Source organism: Myotis myotis, unplaced genomic scaffold (assembly GCF_014108235.1).
Source record: "Myotis myotis isolate mMyoMyo1 unplaced genomic scaffold, mMyoMyo1.p scaffold_m19_p_7, whole genome shotgun sequence".
Lineage (NCBI taxonomy): Eukaryota > Metazoa > Chordata > Mammalia > Chiroptera > Vespertilionidae > Myotis > Myotis myotis.
In genome coordinates, this window is record NW_023416379.1 from 28,817,452 (window position 1) to 28,843,013 (window position 25,562).

Genomic DNA, 25,562 nt, shown 5'->3' on the forward strand with positions numbered 1-25,562 from the left:
AGTTCTCTATGTAGATGTATTTTATAGATTAATATAAAATGTATATTTATAAATATTTAATATAACACTATACATATGTATAAATATATAACATAATATATAATATATACTATAGATATAGTTATAGCTTAAAAACAGTGAATTAGTAGAGTTAGATGAAGTCTATAAGAATCAAATATTGTCACAGAACTTTAGAAAGAGCAGGTAAGTCAAGACAAATAAATAACTATAAAATGTTCATAATGTGGGAGACAAATCATATTTTTGGAACTGTTTAAAAAGGTAATGATTACCTGAATGGATTGGAGTTCTCATGGGCATGATTGTCTTGATGCTTCCTGTGTAGAAAATAAATGCAGTTAGGAAAGATTGTCCCATTAGACCACAACACTGCTGCAAACAAATGTCAATTTAAAGTTCATTATCTATAGAACTCACATGGCTATGTGCCTAAAGAATAAAAGCAAGTAACTTTTTAGAATACAGTGCATTAAAGCAGTAAACCTTATATTGACATGGTGTCCAAAAATATTTCAAAGAGAAGTTATAAAAACTTCAGAGTAACCTTTTCTAAGATATAAAATTATATGAAAAAAATTTAGTTTTTTGACACAATTAGCCTGGTTCCAATCCCTTAGATAGTAAAAAGTGGAGAATAGTAGGGGTTTTTATGAACCTAGAGGTTTGAACATTTAAAAGAATACATTTCCTTTTTAGGAAATTTACATCACAAGCAAGTAAAGGAGTCCTCCAGATGACTGTGAGAACTTGACAACTTAGAAACCAGTAAATTTTAAGTGATATTCAACTTTCAAATGGTCAATGTAGTACCCAGAGGATTCTGAGAACCTCAATGCTCAATTGTACCAGTTATGATGAAAGCTGAGAGAATTGTTGGGTAGGCAATGTGGCAGTGCTTATCAAAGTAAGAAAACATGCTGTTGTTTACTGTGCATCCAATATAATTTATTATCCAGAACATTTTTAAAATTCAAAACTTTGATCCCAGTAAAAACCACATTGACTCAATTATGCAAATAGCTTCTGTCAGAAAAATCTCTTCATTTTAAATTTCTAAGATTCCTACCTAATATGTCCTTCCATTTGATCACAAAATCAGATGGTCCCCCCAGCCATGTTCCCTTCTCCTGGACGTTCAGGAAAAGCTCTGTGTGTTTCTGAGCTGGAGGTCCCGGCAGTTCTGGGGGTACCTCTGGTCTACATTCATCTGAGCTGCAGTGTCTAAATTTGCACTTCAGTAAAAGGCTTAAGAATATTACTCAGGAAATGGAAATCATTCCTATTTCACAGGAACCTTTTACATTAGATTTTAAACATATTTGAGGATATTCTCTCCATCACCAACAAACTGTTACCCATAAAATCAGTTTCCTTCCTGCTGAGACATATAGAAAAAGGTTAAGTAGGAGAGAAAATGAGTGATGAGTCCTTTGGGGAATTTACTGATCATATTCATTAACCATGAAAAATGGGGATATTTTCATTAATCTCTTGTCTACCATTGCTTTCTCTTGGAAACTTAAAAAAACAAACAAACCAACAAAAAAACCCTCTGCCATGTACATTGTGTTCACAGATGTATGACTGTCTCTTCACCAAGCAGGAGCTGGGAGTGTTCAAAGTCTCTTTACTGCTTTCCTCAACTTACATTTAGGAAAGAAAATTCAACCTCAAAACCATAAGGCTTTCAAAGTTTAATCCAAGATTTGATAATGACATTTGTCATTTTTTTGTGAGGTGAAACTTTTTACTTAGTAATCTACCTCTACCAACAATGGTATAAATTCCCAAGCTTGTATTTTATTACTTAAGTGTGTAAAGATGCTTATAGGCTAGGAAACAGTTTCTTTGGACCTTATTAATATCATCACAAGCCATCAAATGTACCATTATACACACCTGCAGTTTTAGTTTAATTTCTCAATATGGAGCTCCCTAGTGCTGTAAAGACCTACAGTAATGTGGTTAGCTATATCTACCTAGATTCATTTCACTTTTCATCTCTAATTGCATGTTAAAAGTAAATTTCCAGTTTCCCCACTCATCTGATATGTTTAAAAGAAAAGCAGTATGAAAGCAATCCTCACATGAAAACAGCCAGCTATCATTTCATTCTCTGCGATTTCTTTTTATGGTAACCAAACCCATGCGAAGTCATTTTTTGGCACTCATCGCCAACAAAGAAGAGGTATTCCAAACATGGTTTCACATTCCCATTTAAAATTTTCCCGAATGTCTTTGAGTGCTACGGGAGGAGTAAGATGTTTTGCCAGAGGATATGACTTTTGGGTTTTCTGTGGAAGGTGCTCCAGCCCATAGGAGTCCACCAGTCAGTAAAGACAGGCGGTATCTAGCAGGCTCAGCACATTTTTCAGAGAGGTAGTGATGAAAAAGATACTACCCTCTGCATGGCTACTTCAGTGGTAATGGAACTAAAGGGACTGAGCAAAGGAAAAGAAAATGAGCCCAGCTGGCATGGCTCAGTGGTTGAGCGTTGACCTATGAACCAGGAGGTCATGGTCCAATTCCTGGCCAGGGCACATGCCTGGGTTGCAGGCTTGATCCCCAAAGCGGGTTGTGCAGGAGGCAGCCAATCAATGATTCTCTCTCATCATTGATGTTTCTATCTCTCTCTCCCCCTCTCCCTTCTTCACAGAAATCAATAAAAGCATTTAAAAAAAAAAAAGAAAGAAAAGAAAAGAAAATGATATACTTCATGGAAGAGTTGCCAATTTCCTAAAAGTGTGCCCTGTCCTTTGGCCCCTCTTCACAGTCCCACTCAAACAAATTTGGCAAGCAGTTCAATCATTTCCTCACACAGGGCCTGAAAGGAAAGGCACAGAACAGCCTCCCGTACAGACCCTGACAGAGGTCTCCTCAGGATAGCGGCTGGGTGGGATTGGCAGGAAGGCAGGCTCGCTCTGCAGATGAATAAAGGCCCACAGTGTCCAGGGTTGTCAATCTGGGATCTTTTGCTTAGAAAAACACTATCTTAGAAAAAAACTTCACCTCAGGAAATTAATCATTACTTGAGTGGTGGCAAAAGTCAAGTGAGCATTAAATAATAACATCTAGTATAAAATGACTGGCCACAGACACCACTTCAATACTTCCAATATTTTAATACTGAAACATTTAGAAAAATTAAAATGGTTATTTGGTCTTTTTTTGTGTGTGAGAATTTAGTGTTACCATTTCACTTGTAAACAAACATAGGTCTTATGATAATTAGTGAACAAAATTTTAGAGGCCATTTCTGCACATTTGCTTTTCAAATGCTAGAGATCAATCACAAAATATTTTAAGAAATAGATGAGTATCTCAGAGCACCGTTGCTTTAACAATGATAGCCCACAAGTCACTGCCACATATGAGGGGGAAAAGGATCTATTAAAAACTGTGACCAGTGCCAGAGTCCAGCTGAATACAGACTTATTTCCTCAGAAGGATTAAAAAAGGCACCTTCCTGAGAGCCAAAGTCATTACAAACGCTTCTTTTATTAGCAAAAATTCCCATAATAACCCAGTTCTCCCTAAAATGAGCAAGTCACCAATATGAGGAAGATACTGGATATTTCGTAAACCCTGCCAAGCAATTCAGATAACTTTTGGAGAAAAGAAAAAATATTATTATTTGACTGTGGCTTGCGAATCTTCATATTTTGTCATACATTTTTTGCAATATTTTTACATCTGCAATTTTGTTTTTCTAGTGAAATGTTTTCCCATTATAAAGCAAAAGTAATTAGGAGTTACTACTAAGTCGAATTTGACATGAAAATAAACTTTGCCAGAAAGAAATTCTCCTACATGAGGCTATCTCATTCAAAAATTATAATTAAACCTAGTCTCTCATGAAAAACAAAATAAAGTCAAACCTAATCTTCATGACACTTTTCTCTCTAAATAGCATATACATCATTCCCCCAGATTTGATGACAAAGTAAGTTTATATATGGATGCAACATAGCCAAACTGCTTTTTAAGTTAAATGTAAAAACAGTAGAATAAAAGAATAAATTTTAGTTATTAACCTGTTATCCTCATATCACCAAACTGCATCACAATTGTCTTTGCCTTCCACAGTTCCAACTCTCCCACAGCAACTCATGCACAACTTCTGGGAATCTAAAAGATGAACAAGAAGGTTTAAACAATGATGACACTTGTAGTGAACTCAATAGGCATGTTTATTCTTTACTCACAGAAACTGCCTTCCCTGAGGAGGGCGGGGAGAGGAATTGAACTGTATCTCTCAAGAAGACTTACTTTTTTCCCTAAGCAAAAGAAAATTCCTGTCTTTTAATATAGTTTAAATCTTTGGAATTATTACTTGTATTAAAAGAGAAGTTGCAGTAACAGCAAAAGTGGAGGCCGTTAGGAAAATAAGGCTAGAGTTAAAAGTTAACATAGAAATTATGCCACCAGAGTCCAGGATACAATTCTGCACTATAGCTGAGATTCTCACAAAACTAAACTCCACAGGATGAAGTCTCAGGTCCTTGTAGCAAATTCTTTTCTATAGTTTACATCAGCAATGTTATGTTCTGTGCTAAAATTAATTTCTAAAATAGGAAGCCAAAACCAACCAAAGTAAAATCCTGATACTTAACAAACCCTAGTAAGTAGCAAAGAAAGGGACTTTCTCATACTTAGAATTAATATTTATCCAAGTCTGACCCAAAGAAAGGCATGGAAGGTCACTCATACTATTTAATCCAAACAGATTAATCAGTTAAGCATCTTAAGATGGTTTAGCACCAAGTATGAAAGGCCTATATATATGTTTTAAACTCCCCTAGATGGTTATGTATATTTGCTCTTTTAAAAATATATATTTTTTTATTGATTTCAGAGAGAAAGGGAGAGGGATAGAGAGTTAGAAATATCAATAATAAGAGAGAGAATCATTGATATCTGCCTCCTGCACACCCACACCGGGGGTCAAGCCTGCAACCTGGGCATATGTCCCAACCAGGAATGTTTGAACGGTGACCTTCTGGTTCATAGGTCAATGCTCAACCACTGAGCCATGCTGGCTGGGCTTTTCTCATTTTTTAAAAATATTGCTCTTTCTTCCAGAAAAGCTACTGTCTCATAGGAAGGACTAAAGCATCAATACATGACAACTAAAATGGGCCTTAATCTAGTACCAGTTCATGAGAACATTCAAAGTGCTTAAAGGAAGAAGCTTGCTTAATTGTCCCCCTTCCATTCTGCTCATCACTGCAGTAGCACTTTGGGACACCCTGTACACATTGAGACATGAATCATTATAAGCAAGCAGGCCCACTCAGTTCCTCAAAAGACACAAAAGGTGCAAAAATAGCTTCTGCAATTGAAGCAAGAACCACATCAGCAACCAGATGAATGTGGGTGGTCAGATAAGATTGTGTTGCTGCAAAGGGCAAATTATTAAGCGAATGCTAGATTTATTTTCTTTCTTACACTTTGTTCTTCTTGCCTCAAATCAACCATTTGCTGGCACTTAAAATGACACTTGACAAGTTCTACTATTTTCAAAACTGAAAGCTTCATTGAACCAAAGAGCATGATTGATTAAACACCAAGGGAATAGTGGCAGTGTCCTAAAAAAAGAGAAAGAAAGGACATATATGTTCTATAAGATAATAAATAATTAACTATAAGTATATTTTTAACAAACCAAGTAGCACCTCTTTTTTGGAAAAAAAATCAAGTTATAAAACTTAAAAAATACACACCACAATTACACCTTGGCAATATGACTCGCTAAAGTAAAGCATGGCATCCTTCAGAAAACAAATAAGTCACCAAGCTACTTTACACTCTGAGCAAAATTCACCAGGACAAAAATGGGCCAAGATTCTATAAATAGTGCTCTATATATGGAACCATAACTTGCACTATTGAGTCACTACCTATGATTGGCAATCCTATAGTCACTGAACTAAGGGGTAAGAAGGGAAATGGAGAACATAATTCTCAGGATGCTAGCCCACAACTTCTAACTGTGGAGCAACTATAGACAGGCTCCCAACCATTCCCTAACCCAGAAATCATCATTCCCACTAACAAGCTCCACAGGCAAAGCAGAGCACGTGAGAACCCCCCATACAAGTGGTGACAGGGCGATGTTTTCAGTTTCTGACTCTGTTTTTCTAGCCCTACTCTCCAGGGCTCTGGTTACTGGCAACAGAAAACACTTGTCTCACAACATGCATATGTATCTGGAATTTTCTTTTTTATATCCTCACTAGAGGATATTTTTTCCATTGATTTTTGTTTTTAGAGAATGTGAAAGGGACAGGGAGAGGGAGGGGGGAGAGAGAGAGAAATATAGATGTGAGAGAGACACATCAAGTGGTTGCTTCCCAAAAGCACCCTGACTGGGGGAGGGGAACAAGTCCACAACCCAGGTACCTGCCTGTGAGGGGAATCAAACCCTCGACCCTTCAGTGTGCTGGCTGATGCTTTAACCACTGAGAAACACTGGCAAGGATTATTTCTGGAATTTTAGAATACAAAAAGTCCTTTTCACTCAAAAGAGGATCCAGAATTTGTTTCTGTCATATGACTTACAACTCATGACTTTGTCAATGTCTGATTTTCCCTTAATGAACTTAAAAAACAGTGATAATGATGTCCTTATATTTTACCTCATAGAAACTTCCAGGTAATTAGTGTGATTTTAAAGCAAAGATTTAGACAATATTTTATTTTATTATATTGTTTAATGTATTACATATGTGTACTTAGACAATATTAACATGAGAGATATGACAACAATTTCTGAGATTTTGCACAAATCATTTTGTTGCAAATTGGAATCAGTAATAGCCTCTCCAAGGGCGGTAATTATTGGTACTATTATAATAAAGACATGGTGATAATCATCATCTCAGAAAAGTATTTATGCATTAGTTTTAGATGAGTTTTTGTGCCTTAGTTTCTCTAACAAAATAAAAGAAAAATATTTCCCCCAACAGCTCCTGAGAATGTGGTATGACAACTCATGCTTCTGTTCCATAGAAATCAACAGTTCACACAGTACACTATTTAACAATGGAACAAAAGAAAGAGAAGAGATTTTCATTTCTTTAACTTTACTTTTAGCTTATTCAAAAAATCACCATGCAATGAAAATTTAATCTTCAATAAAACTAACAAGTTTTCAGGAAATAGTGTAAACAGATCTTGTTAAATATCCCCAGGCATTTAAAATCCATTCCTCAGTGTGAGGTGAAAATTACCTTTCAATTTAATAACCACATACAGCCTGAGTCTTCTGTTACCTGCAGTTTTGTGGAAGAGTTCCTTAAAAATATTTTCCAACCCTCTACCTCTTCTTTGTAACAAACACTTGAAAAGTTCGAGTATTCTTGTTTCTCAGTGGCTTCTCAGCCTTTCTACTTTAGAAAAAAATTCTTGGCACTAGATATTTATTCTTGGATTCTTAAAGGTTATTATCACTAAATCACTAAGCTAAGCAAGGGTCAGAGGTTATATTGCGCTATGATTAGATAGATGGATAGATGATAGGCAGGCAGAGAGAGGGATTTTTAAACTATCCATTGTTGGCAGTGTGCTTTATTATTTTAAGTCTTTATTACTTCAAATTATTTTAAGACAAGTTGTGGTTTAATAATTTAATATGACTTTTTGATGAATCTTGCAAGATATTGAAGTCTCATTAGCAAACTTCTCATGCAAATATAAGTACCTTGAGTCATTCTTATTTTTTTCTGAAGTTAAACAAATACACACTAGATAATAATTTTAATAGAAGAGCTGATAAGATAAACCAGTTACACTTTAGATGAGAGTTGTCACAATTAAAAATAATAATTATTTTGCATAACTCTATGAAAAATGGCATAGGAGCTGGAAACAAGATGGGATCCATATGTTTCTTGGTTAAAAGGAGTGTTTAAGTATTACATATAAAGGAATGAATGCTACTCTTCATACATTAGAGAAGAGCTATTTTTATTTTATAGAATATAGAAGAGATTTAAAAGTAGTAGGTAAAGATGGGTACTGAAAAATAAATCAATGCTCGAAGCATAACAAAATGCGGAGACAAAGAAACAGGACAAAATTGTCAATGGAAGATATAGAGTTCAGAACCACACTTTTAAGGTCTCTTAAGAACTGTCTAGAAGCCGCCGATAAATGTAGTGAGATCCTCAAGAAATCTAATGAGACCCTCGATCTTATATTGGGGAACCAACTAGAAATTAAGCATACACGGACTGAAATAACGAATATTATACAGACTCCCAACAGCAGACCAGAGGAGCGCAAGAATCAAGTCAATGATTTGAAATGCGAGGAAGCAAAAAACACCCAACCGGAAAAGCAAAATGAAAAAAGAATCCAAAAATGCGAGGATAGTGTAAGGAGCCTCTGGGACAGCTTCAAGCGTACCAACATCAGAATTATAGGGGTGCCAGAAGATGAGAGAGACCAAGATATTGAAAACCTATTTGAAGAAATAATGACAGAAAACTTCCCCCACCTGGTGAAAGAAATGGACTTACAGGTCCAAGAAGCGCGGAGAACCCCAAACAAAAGGAATCCAAAGAGGACCACACCAAGACACATCATCATTAAAATGCCAAGAGCAAAAGATAAAGAGAGAATCTTAAAAACAGCAAGAGAAAGAAACTCAGTTACCTACAAGGGAATACCCATACGACTGTCAGCTGATTTCTCAACAGAAACTTTGCAGGCCAGAAGGGAGTGGCAAGAAATATTCAAAGTGATGAATACCAAGAACCTACAACCAAGATTACTTTATCCAGCAAAGCTATCATTCAGAATTGAAGGTCAGATAAAGAGCTTCACAGATAAGGAAAAGCTAAAGGAGTTCATCACCACCAAACCAGGATTATATGAAATGCTGAAAGGTATCCTTTAAGAAGAGGAAGAGGAAGAAAAAGGTAAAGATACAAATTATGAACAACAAATATGCGTCTATCAACAAGTGAATCTAAGAATCAAGTGAATAAATAATCTGATGAACAGAATGAACTGTTGATTATAATAGAATCAGGGACATAGAAAGGGAATGGACTGACTATTCCTGGGGGGGAAAGGGGTGTGGGAGATGCGGGAAGAGACTGGACAAAAATCGTGCACCTATGGATGAGGACAGTGGGTGGGGAGTGAGGGCGGAGGGTGGGGCGGGAACTGGGAGGAGGGGAGTTATGGGGGGAAAAAAAGAGGAACAAATGTAATAATCTGAACAATAAAGATTTAATTAAAAAAAAAAAAAAAAAAAAAAAAAAAAAATAAATCAATGCTCAAGAATACACTTTATCAATTCCACCAGAAAAAGAAAAAGAAAAAAGGTTCTAAATTGGCCCATCGATCCACTTTGCAATGTCTAGAATGGTAAGGTAAGAGACACTTGGTAGGTGGCTCGACCCCTGAGCCACATCCGCCAGGCCTACTTCCTTTTATTTAAAGCTTATTAACCTGGCCTTATTGTAGGCACTGATTGAGTAAAGGAATGAGAAATGAATAATAAATGATATTGAACTTAAGATAAGCAAGACATTTACCATCCGTACTTTAAAGCTAATCATAGAAAATAACAGTAGCTAAAACCTGTGCTCCTTTGAACTGTTTGTCCATTTTTATAGAAAATAAAATGAAAATTTTATAAAATGAAATTTTTAATTTTTCAAAAATGAGTACATGGTAGCAAAATTAGCTGTCAAAGCAATCAATTTCTACAAGCAATAAATTATTTAGTATCCAAAACAAAACTATTTCATTCTCAACCATTTTTCAACATAACCTATTTTCCATTATCAAGCTTTTTTATGCTCAAATAATTAAAAACTTTTTAAAGTAAATATTTTAAGTCAAGTCATGAGATCATCTCCAAAGCAAGGGCAGTTCTTTTATTGACAGTCAATAGAGGCAAACACTTTGGATCATAATATCCAGAATTTACCACGGAGGTGATCACCTGGTCACCCCATCTCCACAGGCACTAGTTCTGCAGAATGATGTAAGCTGTCTTGTTTTTGCAAAAAGTCAAGGCCAATTAGACGTTTCATATAATTAAAAATATTTTCTGTTTTCTCATTTGTGATGCATCTTTATTTTTACATTCCCATTTTTATTTTTATTTTCCTTCCTTTCAATTCCCTCTACTCTATCCCTTAATGTTATTGTGGCAGGTAAATAACTACATCTTGCAAAGCTATCCTAAATATTTACTCTTTAATTAAATATCTGGAGGAGAAGACCAAAGGAGCGATATTTGACTACTACCCTAATGAGAAATATGCCATAACTAAGTCCTAACTCCAAAGTATTGTTTTCTCATGTTTTATCTTTTAAGTGCTTATGTTTACTATTTTGGTTGCTCCAGGTGTACGTAAACAAGGTCATGATTCTTTCTCCAATTTTTCTTTTACTCCTGGATATGCCAAATTAGCATAAAGAAAGGCCAAAGTTAACTTTGGATTATGTAAACAAAGAAAATAGAGAAATCAAATCATCAAATATGTATTATATTCATAAGAATACACAAAACAGGCTGACCTTGTCTGAAGAAAAATCCATCTCTTAGAAAATAGCAGCCTCCCACATCAATGTAAATAATACAAAAAGCAATAAAAGCACAGCTGAAACTTGGACTGCATTCCCTATTTCATGCTACAAGTGATTCTCAGATGTGATGAAAAAGAATTGCCCTCAGTCTTCCTACAGTAGGCCTACACACAATAAATATCCTTCAAAAAGAAATCAAGGTGAGGCCTATGACATATAATCTAACCAGATAGGCATAACCACCTGTAATAATTGAGCTTCTGAAATCATCAATTCTTTCTCCTCCGGTAAAAATTTTAACAGAGTTGGGAAACTGACCAGTATGCCTGCCAGTGAAGAGACATACAACCTTCGTAAATCAAAGAGAAAATCTTGATTCAACACCGGCCCAGGACTGGTGCAGCACAAAGAATAAATAAATGACAGGGTACTATCCTTCCAGACTTTAGAAATGGACATAAAGTTAGCACACAGCAAATAACCTGAACATCAGTTATTGTCAGAGTTTTAGAAAGCATATGATCAAACAGGGCTTGAACAACCAGGAAAGACCCAATAGGTAGTTCAAATGGAAGCCATACTTTACCCAAATGAAATAACCAGAAAAGCTGTATAATTACCTGTGCTTCCTGGTTATTCAGGGACTCCCTGGCATACTGATAAACTCTGAATGGCATTCATATTTTCAGACTCATCTTGGACTATATCATTGCCTACAAAGTTTAAGGCTAGAAAAATACTCATTTCAAGCAGGTGTTTATAAGATCCCACTGGACAAACTCTGTTAGACAATTCAGAATTCCATCTATTGGTCCATTCATTCATTCAAATCACATCTTTTCCAAAGCTCATATATTAACGAAATAAAGTCAAATATTATTAATATGCAAATTTCATTTTTATTTGAGTTTGAATCCAGATATTATTGTCTCATTTACCAAATGTATACATTTGTATAAGTTTATATGTAATTAAATATAAATATATGCAATTTAAGTCAATTTCAATGACACCAACTAGGACTTGAGAATAATGCACACACATGAAACTAAAATATAAATAAGATATAATTCATGCCTGTTAATGGGTGAAAAAACATATAAACAATCAGCTGTAAAAGCAATAGAGGCATAAATGGGAGTTCAAAAACAAGTGAAACAAGAGGTTGCTAGGGAATACTTCATTTTAGATCTTGAAAGAAGGCTAGGATTTGGCAACTAGAAATGCAGAGGAAAAGTATTTAATGTGAACATATCCTGCAATAAAGAGCAGCAGGGGATGTTGAAGAAACAGTCAGTGTGATTAAAACATTCAGCATACTCAGGCAACTTGAGTTAGGGTTGAGGAAGAAAGGAGGTGGCTTGATTTGGTTCATAATGAGAGCCACCAGAAGTTCTAAGCAAATGACTGCCACAGTCATAGAGACACATTAGAAAGTTTATGTTTATATCTCATCTCTTTCCATCCCCTTTTCGGGCCAGCTTCTGCAAATGTTTAGCCTGAAAAAGAATCAAATTGAGAGGACATTTGTTTTAAGAAAAAGAAAGCTTGAAGTTAAGAGGGAAAAGATACAAGTTATAATTAGTAAAAACCTCTTGTAAAAGTGAGAAAGAAAAGAGAACTCAAAAATATAGATTAAAGGATCAGTTTCAGAAGAAAGAATGAAAAATTTTCTGTTTTAGAATGGAAGGAAGAAAATAATAAAGCAAGATAACCTTTTCAATAGAAAATAAATTCAGAAGTTCTCTTAAGGTGTTCTGAATTAATTGAGTAAAGGGGCTAGAATTAATTGAGGGGCCTGATGAGTTTAAACAGTCATTGCCCTGAGTAATTAATGCATTTAACAGTTTTAGGTAGAACACTATTCTTATTGTGCTATTTAAAAAGGATATTTGTTGCCTGGTCGGGTGTGGCTCAGTGGTTGAGCACTGATCCAGGAACCAAGAAGTCACTGGTTTGATTCTGGGTCAGGACACATGCCTGGGTTGGGGGCTTGATCCCTAGTATGGGGCATGCAGGAGGCAGCGGTTCAATGATTCTCTCATCATTGATGTTTCTCTTACCCTCTCCTTTCCTATCTCCCTAAAACTCAATAAAAACATATTGAAAAAATAAATAAGTAAGAATACTTGCAAAATTTATCTAAGTTGATAAATATATGCAAATAATATATTATCATATCAAATAATACAATAAAATATATAAATTTACCTGTTTTTTAAATAAAACTCTGTAGATAATGAATTATAAACCAGTACATTTAAGACAATTTAAAAAATCTTTATATCCTGTATAAATATTCTTTGAAGCATAGTTGCAGAGGTTTCCTTTTTACTATAAATGTAAACAGTGATCTACACTAATTTTAGAAATGTTACTGAGTCTTGGAAGATCAAACTCTTAGTTAATATCCAAAATACAGATTCCTTACCTTACTGAATTAACTACTTATATTCATCACACACGAACTATATTGAAAGTTAAAACGCCAATTGAATGTCACATAGGACATAAGACAATGGCTGGCAGAGTAGAAAGTCAACAGATATTTGTCAGCTGAGTGATTGAATGAATAACATAAATGTGAATACATGAATCAATGAACTAAGAAATGAATGTGAATATACCATGTGTGTATGTCCAGAACCTGGGAAAACACTCTTTTGGCTTAATGACTGAGAAAGAGCATCATATATCTTCAGACATGGAGCTTGTAAGGGATCTAGTCAAGTCTAACACCATACCCAACAGTCAGGGATACTGAAACCCATCGGATCTAAGTGACTCATGTAAGTGAACTTCGGAAAACTTGAGCAACCCCAATCTCAAAAAGGATTCATTTTAGAATTTCTAGAACATTTTCAGCTACCAAACACAAAAGGAAACTTTTCATACATTTTAAATGCTATACACTTACGTAGAAAAAAAACACACAAAACAGAAGTATGTATTTTTTGTAACCAAATAATAAGTTTAAACATCCAAACACTTTACTCTTCGTTAAGGATCTCAGTTCAACACAGTAATTAAATTAAACAATTGAGAGTAGGCTTATATCTCTTTACCCAAAATGTGAACAATAAACTATTGATTTAACTTGGACTCTACAATTTCTCACGCTTTCTTTCCTGTCTCCTTATTGATTGGAGTGGTCATTTTAATTGCTAAAGACCAGTGATGTGTTTTACTGAGTCTATGTGCTTTACTTATTCCAAACATAGAAATGTGAAGATACTAGAAAACCAGGGAAAATGAAAGATGACTCCTGGATTAGAACTTGAAGCATCAGGGCAATGCTTCAGCCACAAACTTCTGCCTCTGCTCTCAGTGATGGTGAAGACAAGTAGGACAACGCTGACATCAATGGCTCACGAGATATAAAAAGCCATCCCTTGGGTTTGCTCATGAATATGCCTATCTTTTGCAGTCTTAGAGCACATTTACCTCACTGACTATCAAGATCCTGGCCTACTTGCTAGCTTGAAGGGCAGAATGGGGTAGTATTTAAGGCACCTAGGTTTAAATAAATCAGGAATCAAGCATTCACCAGCTACGTGACCATGAACTCTTAGTATAAAGGAAGTAACAATATCAAATATCACCTATCAATCTCATTCAATTGTGAGACTTCAATAAAACAATAAAACACATTAAATTCAAAGAACCCAAAACACTTAGCCGAAAGTAACTGGTACATGGCGATTGTTCAAGTATTATTGTGGTTGTTATTATTATGGGTTATAGCTGCCCTCAGAGATTTAGCCTGGGCCTTGGTCACTACAATTCCAGATAATACCAGGATATAGAGCCAACTTAGAGTTTGAGGCAACTGTACAAGATGACAATGGTTCACTCAAGCCTGGCTTAGAACAAACCTAAGCCCTTATATCTAGGTTGAGAGCCTCACCTACACCCCAGGCACAGGAATGAGGAAGGAGTGCCTGGTTGCATTCCTCGACATGCATTTTTCTCATAATTGATATGGGCTGAATGTTTGTGTTCTCCCAAAATTCAGATATGATGCCCTAGCCCCAATATGGCTATATTTGGATGGGGCTTCTAAGGAAGTAACTAAGGTTTAATGAGGTCATAAGAGTGGTGCCCTGATCGCACAGGTTTAGTATCTTCATAAGTAGAGACCTCAGAGAGCTCTCGCTCACTTTCTCCCTCTACATGCACACAGTGAGGTGGCGGCTGCCAGAAAGCCAAGTTAGGTTTCAGAATGGGACTATGAGAAATACTTTTCTGTTAAACCACCAAGTCTGTGGCTTTTTTAAAACGGCAGACTGAGAAGACTAATATAATAATTTAACACAATTTTGCAAAGGACATAAAATTGTTGGAATGAGGGAGAAAAGGTGCAAAGAAAAGAATATTGGATTTTGAGTCAGGAAATCCATACTCCTGTACTGGTTCTAATACCTTGGAGCTGTATAATCTTGGACAATTTATTTAATCTTTTTTACCCTTTTTTCTTCACTCAGAAATAAAAACAGTAATTTCTCCCAATCATGGTTGTTGTAACCAGGATGTCTACTGGTGTTTTTTTGTTTGTTTGTTTGTTTGTTTGTTTGTTTGTTTTTTAAAGATAATGGAATGAAGGGGGACTCCTGTGGGGGAAGAAATTACAACAATTAAAGATATTGTATCTCATAATTCTATATTACTACACCAAGGAAGACATTGTAATAGTCATGCTGTGCTAAATTCTATCAACACTTAAATATTTACTGATGGCCTGAATATTCACTTTTTATGGTATCATTAGTGAGCAAGGTGATTTTTTTCAGTGTTTTAGCAAATAATTTATCAAAAAAAATTGTTGATGATTCTATACCACATTCAGCCCGCTACCCCCAATTCAATGGTTATCAAAATATGCATTGATTGCTACTATGGTCAAGGTAATATAACTATTCTAGTTTATTTAGCATTAAAAAGGAGCCATGTGGCATACAATTTTTAATTGTCTATTTAAAATTAATCCTCATGGGAGAAATTTATCTGGTGTGTCAAATCAAGAATAATTTTATTCTAGCCCTAGCTGGTTTGGCTCAGTGGATACAAGAGTGTCGACCTGTGGACTGAAGGGTCCCAGGTTCGATTCCAGTCAAGAGCACATGCCCGAGTTGTGGGCTTAATCCCCAGTGTGGGATGTGCAGGAGGCAGCAGATCAATGATTCTCTCTCATCACTGATGTTTCTATCTCTCTCTCCCTCTCTCTACCTCTCTGAAATCAATAAAAATATATTTTTAAAAAGAATAATTTTATTCTAACTGAAAACTGGCTTTATAGGTCCGACATTTGAAGCCTTTTAAGTGTCCCCATTTAGGTTGGCTGCTGGAAAGCTAAGGTGTTTATTCCGAGCCTCCCTCTAGGACAGTGGTTCTCAACCTTAGCTGCACATTAGAATCACCTGGGAATCTTTTTAAAATCCTGATTTCTGGGCTTCATCCTCCAGAAATTCTGTTTCTTTGTTATGGGGTGGGGCCACAACATTAGTAACAAAGAAACAGAATTTCCGGAGGATGAGGCCCAGAAAACAGGATTTTAAAAAGATTCCCAGGTGATTCTAATGTGCAGCCAAGGTTGAGAACCACTGCTCTAGGAAGTACCCAGGCCTTCTTGGCATATATTTTGATCACTAACATCATTTCTAGTTTCAAGTACTATTCCTACTTTTGGTTCCCATCATATTCAGGCTTACTAATATGTATACATATATACCTCAAGAATGGGGACTGTTACAAAAAAACACACAACAAATGTTGCTGGAAACTGTTTTGAAAATTGAACATATATTTACATTTCAATCGTGATTGGGCAGCACAACTGTGAAAACTAATTGGTTCCAGGTATATAAAAGGAATGTGAAAACTCCCCAAATATTTGTCTTTTCTTTCAGCCTTCAACTGTATTGATTCCAAGGAAAGGGAGGATTTCATAAATATAACAGAAAAGGTACATACAATACAACTCAAGAGAAACTAATCATTTTCCTTCTCTAAGGAATTGCATATGAATAATATGGAAATAATAGGGTCAGATTATATTATCTTTGAGACATGGTCGAATTTTCAGTTACTGTCAAAGCTCAGCAGCACACATGGTAAATACACCTGACATATTCTTGGACACAGATAACTTATACTGGCAGATCCTACACACAAATCCAGTGAAGGGGTTGGATGAATATTTTTTATTTGTTAGCATCCATAGGGTATAAAATCAGATTTGGACATATGTATTTCAACAAGTTTAGAACCCATTTGCTCAGAAAGCATGTCAAGTCTCAAACCAACCTCTACTTTTAAGGTATAAGCATCAAATGTCCTAAATGTTACTAAAATTTTAAATAACAAATTAGTCTAAAAATCATTTTCAGTGCCATTTCAATGAGCCAGTTGCATGTGATTTAATTTGATCTTTATTTTCAAATAAACCCAAATGCTAGAGAATGTGTGTACAGGATTCATAATTTTGGATTTGTCAACATTGACCTATATCCAATATGGGCATATTGGCTTAATTCCTGTGTTCTTCACACCCATATAAATAACTTGAAGAACATAATTTAAACAATGTTACCAGAAATAATTCATCTTAAAAAAATTATAAGTAAATATACATATTTACTTAACTGGTTTATAGGATCCATGGGGTCCATGGCATGAAAATGGGCTTGCACAAGTATATATATTTACTTAATTTACACAATATTCGTTGATTCCACATTTACTGATGTTATTTGGAATCTCACTTTCATTCTCTCTGACATATTGATGGAAAAAGAATTTGCTTTAAAAATCTTGTTAAGAATTCTTCCTTAGCACATATTCTCATTAAAACAACAAAAATAGGGGGAAATAAGCAAAAGCACTTAAATAAACAAAAATGCAGAGAAGATGATAAAATTAAATATTTTGTCATATTGTCTTACTAGGCTTGCCCTGATTTCATTAAGGGTCTTAGATAAGGTTCCAGCACTAATTTTATTGCGGCATCTGCTCTCGGCTTTTAATACCAGTATAAATTATTTGAACAAGCAGATTATAACATTTCATTTACTCGATAACTAGCAATATAATACAGAGAAGAAAATGTTTTAATAATGTCTAGTGTAGGTGCATTATTTTATTTTCAAAACTTAATTCAGCCTCCTTCTAATGTAAGATGAGCATGGGGAAACTGAGGCTTAGAAACGTGAAGCAACTACCAAGACAAATCTGTCAAAGATTACACAATCAGCCCCCATCTCCTAGCACAAGGAAATGTCCATGGCATGGATCGCATGGATCCTATAAACCAGTTAAGAAAACCTGTGTGGGATGAGTGGTCAGGAGACATAGGGTTAAGATCCCCCCTGTCATGGACTGACCTTGGGTGATTCCCTTACTTTCTCTGAGCTTGAATTTCCTCATATGTAATTGGGAATAATGAAGGTGCTGGTCCCATTTTTATACCACTCTATTGGCGAGCCACAAATTGAGCTGACAGGTGAAAGGTGGCTGCCAATTTAAAATCACCATATAGTAGATATCCTTGTTCTTGTTAATACTAATACACAAAGCAATTCTGTTGCCAAAGACACTAACACGGAAGAAATGAAAAGGCCTGAGCCCTAACTAATACTTCCTACTTCACTGAGAACCCTTACAACGTTCAATTACCACAGTGACCGGTCAGAAAGCTTTTACACAGTAGTCATGGGGCTACTTTATAGTTAATCAAGGTCAGCCTAAACCTTCTGCACACACAGAGCAGCAGCAAACTTTCATTCATTTTGCTCATTAAATAGAAATCCTTTAGCATCAACCCAAAAGTGAGTTTCCTTTGACAAAGGACTATCGAAGGCCGGGAAGAACTCTAGTCATGGGAGTCCCGTTGAGCTACAGTGGACAGATGTATCAGCATTTGGGAAAAGGTTTACTGTTCCTCTAGTGTGGGCTTTCCGGCATCTCCAACCCAGAGGCTGATAAAGGCATTATTTCAGCTGGGCCTGGCACACTGTACATTAGATATTAACCTTTAGTTTAGGTTAGTGAGAGTGGAGGCATGGAGGAAAAAAATCCACCAAGAGTGTTTTCTTAATTTGGGGGCAGGGGAATCATTAATGCCCTTAAAATCCCTCAAACATTCACACTTGCTTGGTGATACCCAGTCTATAAAAACGAAGCGCTCTGACCTTGAAGACACATGGCATGTTCACTCTTAATGTTTTTCTACATTTTAACCACAGCCCAGTGGACAATTACGGTCCCTTTTCTTCACAATTGTTAACATTAAATTCCATATTTCAGAAACTGGAGATAAGTACATAGGAGGAAAGAAAGATTATAATATAGTATATGAGCCTGTGGAAACCTTACTTCATTACCTGCTATCATGACTTGTTCATAAAACAGACCTTCCTTTCTTTCTCCTTGTGGAGAAAGCGGAATAGAGGCTGGAGGTCCTTACTCACAAGAAAGAAAAGGCAAGAGAAAGGAAACAATTTAGATATGGTACTCAGAACCAAAAAATACAAGCACATCACAAGGAAACTATCAATGGAGGGTTTTCATATTGTCAGCTAATTTTCTCTGACAGAAACATCTCAAAGAAAATGTTAAGTGACTAAATTGCTATTTGATTTAATTTCTGTGGGTAAAAAGAGTGTAAAATAGTAACATTTAAAAGTTCTGAGTTGTAATTTTTTTATTTTTTTATGTTTAGGATTGAATTATCTGCACAAATATATCCAAATTGAATTAAAATATATAATTCTAAGTTGTTTCACAGCCTACATGTAACAAAGAAAATACTTATCAATAGTAAGTAAATAAAATACTTTTTTCAAGGAATTAGTAATTAGGATTTTAAGGTAAAATAGGTATAAATCATTCAGAAAGTAAATGGAGATGATGTCATTCAAAATTATAAACAAAGGCTGTTCTTAAATTACAGTTTTCGCATGTGTACGTAAGTTCTTGGTGTGCCCCAAAACATGTACACATATATCTGGAAAATTCTTCCCTTTGCTTCTAATGTAGTGATTTAATGTCAAGAAGAGTATCCTAAATAATAAAAGGCTAATATGCAAATCGACTGAATAGTGAAATGACCAGTCACTATGACACGCACTGACCACCAGGGGGCAGACGCTCAATGCAGGAGCTGCCCCTTGGTGGTCAGTGTGCTCCCATAGGGGGAGCACTGTTCAGCCAGAGGCCAGGCTCATGGATGGCGAGTGCAGCGCATGGGGATAGGCCTAAGCCATCAGTCGGACATCTCCCGGGGGCTCCTGGACTGTGAGAGGGTGCAGGCCAGGCTGAGGGACACCACCGCCCCCCCAGTGCACGAATTTCGTGCACCAGGCCTCTAGTTATGAATAATTGCAATGGGCTTCTTGGTAACAATAGGTAATGTCTGTCAAGCATGAAGGAAGAGTGTTTTCCTCCGGAGCAGCCACAAAAAATTCTCTTCCTTTGCTTTGTGTGGTAAGGAGAGGAAGATAGGAATCTTTTGTCACTGCTACTACCAGGAAAGGAGCCCACTTAGTGACAAATCTGATACACAGAAGGGACAGAGCCAAAAGAATCCCCACAAAAGTAAACAAAAAAACCAACAGATCCTGAAGACTTCACAGTCTCTGGATCAAGCCGAGCCTGAAAGCACACTACCTCTGGACTGTGAGGAGCATGAGCCAATCATGTTTCTGCTTTTGCTTTAGAGAGTTGAGTCAGGTTCTGTGCTCCCCCTATCAGAGATATCATACAAATGCTGATTAAGTGACATTGGTTGGTATTTCTCACTTCTGAGATCTACTGACATGTCCATGAAGAAGTCAGGCAGCCAAGAAGCAGGAACGTTGAACAGTCTTTCACCTGGGTGGCAATTTTACGCCTAACTCACTCTGTCCAAACAAAAAGTAATTCTGCTCCTGAGTGCTCAGGGTCAAGGATGACCCCAGGAAGACAGGGGAAGTGCATGCACTCTGAACTTAAGCTGAAACTGGGTCTCAATTCTCACAACCTTGATCCAATCACTGACATTTTTAACATCTGTTTACTGATCACAAAATGTTCAAGGTTGTTGTGAGTATTAAATGAGATACCACATGTAAATCATTCAGAATAATATCTGGATCAAATAAATATAAAGTATTAGCATTCTTTTTTTAAATACTAGCAGAGTTAAATTTCCAGCAGCTGTAAATAAAGGCAAATATTATATTTATAAAAGTAGGTAGGTACTTGACTTTTATTATTTGAACTATAAGAATAGCAGGCATATCAAATTAGCTGAAAATGGTTGTTTGATTTCACATGTATTCTAGGACATGTGAATATGTGTGTGTATGTCTGTAGGTTTTGTCTCAGTGCAGGTATCACTTAAAGCCTGAAAATATTAAAAAGGCAAATTGTTTTTAATTGTATTTCTTTCTTTTTTTAAAATATATTTTATTGATTTTTTACAGAGAGGAAGGGAGAGAGATAGAGAGTTAGAAACATCGATGAGAGAGAAACATCGATCAGCTGCCTCCTGCACATCTCCTACTCGGGATGTGCCCGCAACCCAGGTACATGCCCCTGACCGGAATCGAACCTGGGACTTTTCAGTCCGCAAGCCGACGCTCTATCCACTCAGCCAAACCGGTTTCGGCTTTTAATTGTATTTCATAAAATAAAAATTATTAAACGGAATATAAATATTATAAGTATTTCACATATTATAGATATTATATATGTAACATATGCATTACACACACACACACATACACACACTGACAGAATGACAAGCCATGAAATGTAACTCCTTTCTCAGCTTGTCAGCAGGAAAGCCATTCAGGCCTCCAGTGCAGCCCAGTGTCCCTGAAAGATAGATGAGAATATGAATCTTGTGCTATAATACTAAGAAAGGGGGGAGAGAGAACATCAGGCATCATTATGGGAAAGTTGGATACTCATACTGTAATTTGCTTCTTCTGATCCTATAGAAGAGTGACTAAATATTAGTGAATTTCTGGTCCTTAGCTGGTAGCTTCAAGATCAACAATTTGGAATATTAACATTTTCTAAAAGTGTTCCCTACTCCTAAACTTTATAAAAGTTCCAAACATCAGAGTTTGGTCAACTAATTTCTATAATGCATCCCAAAACTGTAATTAAAGTTCAAGGTGGTAAAGTAGCAAACTAGTGACATCAGAAAGCAAAGAAGCCTCTGGGCGGAGATCTAGTTAGTGGGAGAAAATGGTCCTTTTGCAAGCTAGCAAGGAACTATACATCAATACCAACTCCTTTCCCAGCACCATTGACTAGCTTGAACTTTACCTTACTCCCTTGTTCACGAAAATCCAGACATCACTTAATGCCAATGAATAACAGATTCTCTTCAAATGCAGGTCAAATTACTAAAGTCTATCACCATTTGTCTTTATCCCCACCCTGCAGAATGTTAAAAACCTTATTGTTGCCCAAGAAGTTTCCCAGAAATTGGATTAAGAAGCAAAGATTTTCCCATTATTTCAGATGAGTGTCTGTGCTACAGCACAGCATAAAAAACTCTAAGTGGCTTAAGATCTGAGGCATTAAACTCAGGACACAAAGCATCACAACATTCAGCTGCCGAAGTGTGTCTCTATTACTGCGATTTTTAGATACTCATCAACATTCAATTAGCATCCATGTCTCTATTACTGCGATTTTTAGATACTCATCAACATTCAATTAGCATCCATGATATAATATTAGTCACTACTGACACTTATTCACACCTCTGCCTCTGCTGTGCGAAGCGCAGAATTCAGGCTTAATAAGGTGGGACTCAAACTGCCAGGTGGCGTCTTCACGTGATTTATGTTTCCCTATTAGACGTTTGACTCCTTTCCAAGTGAATCACCGAAAGTTTTTCAGTTTGTCCTTCATTTTTATAAAAGCCCAGTATGCTTAGCGACAAGAGCATAATAAATAAATTCATGTATGAAAATTGATAAAGGAATGCATTTTCTATTAGAGGGTATCTATTAGATGAGAAAAGATTTAAATTTGTTGAGATTAACAGTTTAAGCCAGATGATAAAATCCTATAAATCACTTCCTTTTAGTATTCTGAGGGATGATAAGCGAAGCAAATGGGAAAATTTGGAAGATTTAGAAGGAGGAATTCCCCCAAATGCATGGAACGTATTAATGTCTGTGAAAATAATTTAAAGAACAGGCTATCTTTCTCAAAGCTGTGAACATTGTTTTGATACTGTTTCTTGCTGGACTAACTACAGGCACTTCAAATGACCCAGGAATTGTGACCTGTGCCAGGCAACAGCTGTAGAGGCACCGTAAGTCGATCCTTCGCTGCTTCTTGATGTTAAGGGGTACACTAGTATAATGGCATTTCTTGACCAAGCCCGACTCCATAATGGTCACTCTGCAGAACCCTCACTCTCCAGCATGGAGAACACTGAGCACTGCGTCTGCAGGGGGGTGGATGGCCACAGTGGCTTTGGTTCTGATTGGAAGGAAGAGTCTTCCCCCAGCCTCACCAGGTAGGAGGTCAAGCCAATGGTCAATATAAAAAAAAGAAACACCCTTGGGAACAAGGGGTCCAGAGAGTCACAGCTATAGGTAAGAGGTGCTATGGCAACACAAAAAGAATGCCAGATTCAAGCAAATACCAGTGCACTTTAAAATACTTTATTTCATTGAATTCTCATGAAAACACTGAAACATAACATTTTTACAGTTGAGAAGGTTAGATAAGACCAAAAGTTACAATAATAGTAAATGCCATGGACAGGATTCTGTGCTAATTTTTTTTTTAACCTAGAAACCCCAATATTTCCACTGATCTATGGCACTTCTCAATCAGCAAAAGAATTCAGCTCTCCTGCTTCTGTATGTGCATATATACACTTTCTACAGGCCTGGTGCATGAAATTCGTGCATAGGTAAGGTCCCTAAGACCTGGCCGGTGATCAGGGCCAATTAGGGCCTTCAGGCTGCTGGCCGGAGCCTTCCTTCATTTTGCACCGCCCCCTGTTGGTCAGTGCACGTCATAGCGAGTGATCAAACTCCCAATCTCCCAGTCGAACTCCCAAGAGGACACTTTGCATATTAGCCTTTTATATATAGATAGATATGTGTAATATGGTACATATATAATATGATATATTAAAATAAAAATATCTACATCATTGGAAAATATGAATGTTAAACCCAGGTCCCTTCTCAATTAACATTCTGGCTTCACCAACTCCAATGAGGATCCAAGGCCACCATGATTATCTGCCTCTAGCTGGCAAAAGGGGTGAAAAGACGGAGGGTCACCCAAGGGAAGGTTTTATTAGTCAGGCACTAAAGTTGCAGCTAACACTTCCACCCACATTACATTCACTAGAATTTAGCCACATGGCTCATCTAACTGCAGGAGAGGCTGGGAAATGCATTCTGTGAGTCCCGGAAGGACAGGACATGGGTTTGGTGAACAGCCAGCCAGTCTCTGCCACACTTGTATTAGAAACTGCAGAGATGCTTGCTGATCTATGGATGGACGGACCAGTCCACCCAAGTCTTGGCCACACAGTAAAAAAGGGGAAATATACTATATGTAAAGTATATAGGATTTAGATCTAATTCACTTAAAATTCACTGATTCACTGCTTGCCTTCCTTTTTCTAATATGCCCCAGCTCAGTATTAAGGATGAAAAACTAGATTACCAAGAGAAAAAAAGGTAAGTATCATAAAGCAAAGCCCAAAGTTTCAAAGAAAGAATTACCTCATAATAAGTCAATATTACAGAGAGGAGAGAATCATGAACATGGACAAAGTTTCCTAGCAATATGTAAAGAAAAAGTGAGAGAATAAGACAGAGTCTACTTTTGCAATTTATGTTAGAATTTCACATTTTTCTAATACTAAGAGGTAAAGCCCTGTCGTGTTTGTGCAACTAAACTAGACTTTACATTATAAAACTCTGATATTGTTGCTTTAATATCTAAGTAGCTTTAAAATCAGTTGAGATTAAAAATGGATCAGATGAAAAAGGCGCAAATTTTTTGTTTTAAGTAAAGTCATTAAATACACCAAGAATGAATGCATGGTCTTTTAAAGACATCATATAAAACTCTGTAGTATGCAAAGTACTTTGACAAATCTACATTTGACTAAGTCAAGATTGCCAGTATATTTAATCCTTATGAAAAGAAATGTATCAAGTATAAGTTTAAGCTCCATTAGGAAACTATGTGCATATGCCAGTATTTCATCACCACCAGAAATTTTAGGCGATGAAATGCTGCGGATAATGCACCAGCCCAGAGGATCTCTATACTTCAGTGGAAGTTATTTCAACACACAAGCTCTCAAAATAGGTTTATTTCTGCTATTTTTCTGACTATATTTTAAAAGAGAAATGACATGGGTTCTGCAGATGCTGGTAAAATAATTACAGTTGCATAGGCGAGGCATATAATTAGTTGAAGAAAAGGGTAAAAAAAGACCTCACCTACACTACGTGGGCACAGAGTTAGGATTAACCATGAAGCTACTGCTGCCTGTATCTTGCAGAGCTGTAACCAACACTGAGGCGGAAAAAAGAACTACACACACACACACACACACACACACACACACACACACGCACGTGGACACACATAATACAGAGAGAAGCTGCCCTTCCTAAATGCAGGGGAGCACAGACGCCTACACTGAAAATAAACTCAGTAGTTACCTTCCCCTCATAGGTGTGCAGCAAATATCAGGACAGAGCAAAAATCAGAAGGGGAACCATGAAATGATTCTCCCTTGCCTATCATCAAGGGCCGGAGTACCAGTACACTAGCCCAAGTCAGAGAGAAGAAACCTCTTTTCGTGTGATGTGTGTGTAAAAATGCTGTTCCATGTACCCGAGTCCTCAGGGATGGGAAGTTGGAAGTACTGGGAAAGGAACCACGTTCTCTCATTTTCATATAAAGCTTTGTTGAACTCATAAAGGTTTCAACTTTTAAAAAAA

General features: G+C 36.5%; 1 protein-coding gene across 4 annotated transcripts in view; it reads right to left on the bottom strand.

Moving 5' to 3' along the window:
- HIVEP2 (HIVEP zinc finger 2) overlaps positions 1-25,562 on the bottom strand; it is a 181,713-nt gene that overhangs the window by 24,505 nt on the left and 131,646 nt on the right. For all 4 annotated transcript variants that reach the window (XM_036316683.1, XM_036316680.1, XM_036316681.1 and 1 more), the window contains exons 3-4: positions 4,056-4,149; positions 294-338 (exon numbers count right to left, since the gene is read on the bottom strand). The gene's annotated coding sequence lies outside the window, so the exon portion shown is untranslated. The remainder of the gene's footprint in view (positions 1-293; positions 339-4,055; positions 4,150-25,562) is intronic.